The sequence below is a fragment of the Rhinopithecus roxellana genome, chromosome 15 (assembly GCF_007565055.1).
Source record: "Rhinopithecus roxellana isolate Shanxi Qingling chromosome 15, ASM756505v1, whole genome shotgun sequence".
Taxonomy (NCBI): Eukaryota; Metazoa; Chordata; class Mammalia; order Primates; family Cercopithecidae; genus Rhinopithecus; species Rhinopithecus roxellana.
Window position 1 is genome coordinate 39,435,319 of NC_044563.1, and position 4,287 is coordinate 39,439,605.

Below are 4,287 nucleotides of genomic sequence, written 5' to 3' on the forward strand. Positions count from 1 at the left end.
TCAAAGTTGGGGAAGTTAGGTGATTTTTAGAAACCCCACCATAGATGTAGAGACGATGTTTATAGCATGCTTGGGGACAATGCATAGATTATTTTGCTTGGAATGAAGGCTATAGGCATGAGTAAAGAGATCAAGCTGGAAAAAATAAGTGGGAATTCATTTATGAAAGGCCTTGCTGACATTGTAACTCTATCTTGCTGGCAGTGAGAACCAGTTGGGATGTTTAGCAAGAGTGTAACATGGTAAAAGCGACGTTATAACCCTATACCCTACAATGACAAGAGGTCAGAGAAAATGGCCACTCCTTTATTTCAAGTATTTTGAATTCAGTATATAGATGGCCTTTTCCTGAACTACTTAAACTTCCTTGCAGTAGTCTTCATCATTATTTCCGTAGGTGAGTGTTTCTCAAAAGGGCTTGCAAAGGCTACCTAAGTATCAGAAGTGACTGGGGACACTTGCTAACATGTACCTTCCCAGGACCCTACTGAATCAGAATCCCCCCCTCCACCTTTTTGTGAAAAAAAAAAATGTATTATTTTAGTTATTTTTATGTACAGAAAACTCAACAGTGTACATTTAACCCAGTTTAGTAGCAAGTTCTTTAGCCTTTGCCTTTTCCAACTTGGCAATGCAAGCCACAGACTTGGGACCCCGGATATTGCCTCCCCAGTGAGAATGGTTCTCATAATATCTGTCATTCTAATTGGTATTGATGGCTTCTATCAGCATAGCCAATGCTCCTTTGTCTTTTTCTGAAGTCAACAGTGGTTCAGGTCTTCCTGTGGGCTAGTAGGCATCCCACTCTTGCCTTCCCCTTGGTAATGCAGTGAGGGACCCCCATCTCACAACACAGGGCAAGTCAGGAAGACAATCAGCTCGACGGAATCCACTTCGTGTGCAGTCACCACCAGCTGAGCCTTCTTGTGGTCCAGCAAGGTGGTGACAGTTTTAACCCCTGCTTGAAGGACAGGTGGTTTCTTAGTGAGGACAGCCCCTTTGCTGGCAGCTTTCTTCTCAGCCAAGGCCAACAGGTTCTGCTTCTTCTCTTGCTTTGTCTTTGATCTGTACTCATGGGTCAGCTTAAGTAGTTAGTAGCTATTTGGCAGTTCAGGGCCTGGGTGAACAGGTTGATCGCAGAGGCACTTTCAGCTGCTTATAGAGGATAGCTCTTTGCCAGCTGCAACGTGATATATTGGGGCTATTTGACAAAGCAGGCGAGGTCCCTTTTGTGCTGGATGTCTTGTCCAATGCCAAAATTCTTTGACTTTTCTCAAACAGGAATTCACCCCTTTCTTGACCTCCTGCTTCTTCACAACAGCAGGGACTGAGCCACCTTCTTTCCCTTGCCCCTTTTTCCTTTCGGCATCTTGGGTGGTGGGAGGAGAGAGCAAGTCAGAATCTTTGGGAGTGGGGAGCAGGAATCTGCATTTTCAACAAGTCCCCTAATGATTCTTCTATGCACTGATGTTCAAAACCCACCACCTTAAGGGATGCTTAAATGGACAAGACAGGTGCAAAGCAAGGGTAAGATCCCTTTTCTCTACTTTCCTTCTTCCTCTTCTCCTCCTTTCATTCTCCATATTTTGCTCTTCTTCCTCTGCCTTCTGTCTCTCACCTAATAAACACTCTACTCACTGGGGACCCATTGTGTGAAAAATACTACCAAATTATTTGTGGACATTGGAGACTTAAAGACATACGTGAAGAGATTTAAATATGTGTGTTCAAAATATGCATTGGCAGAAAATCAGTGCTATTTTAGGGGAAGCCTTTTATGGACTAGATGTTTAGCATTTGCTTTAAGTGAAGCTCACTTTGATTTGCAACCTTGATAGTATCTGAATTAGAAAGATCTGGGGATTTTAAGCTGGTGGTTAAAGCACAGCTTCTGGTGAAAACACAAATGGCAAGAAGCAGAGTAACAGAGGCTCCTTCAGATCAACTGAGAATGTCAGTATGAGGGTGTAGGGCCACTGATGAGTGGTTAGTAATGCTTGGATTGACTCTCCCCTGTTGTCCACTGCTCTTGTTTAAAATGTCATAAAGGAAACAATATTTATTTACCCACACACTACGCACTGGCATGGCACTGAAACTGCCTTTGCAAAATTATGACAGTAAGAGATCTGACACGGCTACCTCCATCTTGCTTCTGGCCTCACAGGTTGGCTATCTTTGCTCTTTCCTGGGTGTGGGCCAAGCTCATTTTGGGAGAATTTAGTTTACAGTTTAAATAACAACAGCATTTCCCCAAAACTGAACTGTTCTTGTAAAACTAATGAAGGCCACCAAGTTAGGAGGATGAAATGGGTTTGAATTCTAGTAATTACCAGTCATTATTCCGGAAGTCATAAGATTTGCAACTTTCCCAATTACTCCTGCAGATAACATGACTACTGTAGAATGGAAGATTGGCCTTTTGAGATGTCTTTTCAGGTTTTTGCATTTCTGACAACTGTACAGCCCCACTCCGACCTGCCAACCTTTCCTGTGGCCCGCACCCACGAACCAACTCAGCACAAGAGGACAGTTTGGATTCCCTGTGATTTCATATTTGACCCAGCCGATCAGCATGGCCCTTACCCTAGCCCCTGACTACCAAACTGTCTTTGAAAAAATCCTAACCTCCAAGGCTCTGGGGAGATTCATTAGAGTAATAACTCTGTCTCTCCTATGGCGTGGCCTTGTGTCAATTCTACTCTTTTTCTTTTCTCCCCCTGAGACAGAGTCTTGCTCAATTGCCCAAGCTGGAGTGCAGTGGCGTGATCTCAGCTCACTGCAACCTCCACCTCCTGGATTCAAGTGATTGTTATGCCTCAACCTCCTCAGTAGCTGGGATTAAAGGCATGTGCCACCATGTATGGCTAAATTTTGTATTTTTAGTAGAGATAGGGTTTCATCATGATGGCCAGACTGGTCTCGAACTCCTAGCCTCAAGTGATCCTCCCACCTATGCCTTTCAAAGTGCTAGGATTACAGGTGTGAGCCACAGGGCCCAGCCTAATTCAAGTCTTTCTTTACTGCAATGCCATGTTCTTGGTAAGTTAATTTTTATATTTGCAGTGGGCAGGAAGAAACTGTCACGCGGTTAGCATACCAATTGCTTTGTAGATAACATCTCAATTAGTATTCATAGAAATCCAGTTATTAGAACAATACCTAACACATAGTAGGCATTGAATGAAATAATTGTTTATTATTTACTCACTCATTCACAAATTCATTCAATAAATGCTAGGCAATGTTCTAGGCACTGGGGACATAGCATTTAAAATAAAAAATATCCCTGCTGTTATACAACGTATATTCTAGTGTGGCATGATATTTTACATTAATCTTATTAAATTGGAAGGTTAACTTGCTTGAGGTTAGACAGCTAGGAATCTGTAGTCTTGCTGTAGGTAAGAGACCTTCAGATCTGTTTGGTTTTCAAACTCTTATATTTTATACAACATCAGTACAACTTCAGGTAGATTTTTCAAATAAAAAGCTATCTTCCTTCTTCTGAATATGTCGGTCACCCTCTGGAATTAAAGTGAATTTCTTAGAGAGCCACCTTTATGGAATAAGATGAAGAGGGTTGAGAAGCCCCCAAGCCATCCATTGCCCTCACCTCTGGCTCTGTCAAAGTACTGGAAACTGACTCTAGAACTGTTCATTTACGTGCTGTGTGGAAATGTCCTGTCACGTGTGTAACTATAATCCTCTCTCTGATATTTCTGTCCATCCCTTTCAGGAAGGACAGTGTGCTCCTGCCAGTGACACGGCTGGTCAATAGTCCTGAACATTGGGGAGGTAGCCGAAGCATGTCCTCGGAGCATGTCACCCGTGTACTGCTTTCTGCTTCCTTCCTGTCCTACTGCTCCTTTTCTCTGAAGGCCCAGCATGCTGACATTATAAGGTCAGTCAGCCACAGATGACAATGATCTTAAAAAATTACTATATAGGCTGGGCGCGGTGGCTCACGCCTGTAATCCCAGCACTTTGAGAGGCCGAGGAGGGTGGATCACGAGGTCAGGAGATCGAGGCCATCCTGGCTAACACGGTGAAACCCCATTTCTACTAAAAATACAACAAAAAAAATTAGCCGGGCGTGGGGGTGGGCACCTGTAGTCCCAACTACTAGGGAGGCCGAGGAAGGAGAATGGGGTGAATCCGGGTGGTGGAGCTCGCCGTGAGCCGAGATCGTGCCACTGCACTCCAGCCTGGGTGACAGAGTGAGACTCTGTCTCCAAAAAAAAAAAAAAAATTGCTATGTAAAAACTGCAATGCCTTCCTCTTCTG

General features: G+C 43.7%; 1 pseudogene; it reads right to left on the reverse strand.

Annotated features, from left to right (window-relative positions):
• Positions 1-702: 702 nt before the first annotated feature.
• On the reverse strand, positions 703-3,890 carry LOC104682386 (annotated as a pseudogene).
• Between the last annotated feature and the right edge of the window lie 397 nt (positions 3,891-4,287).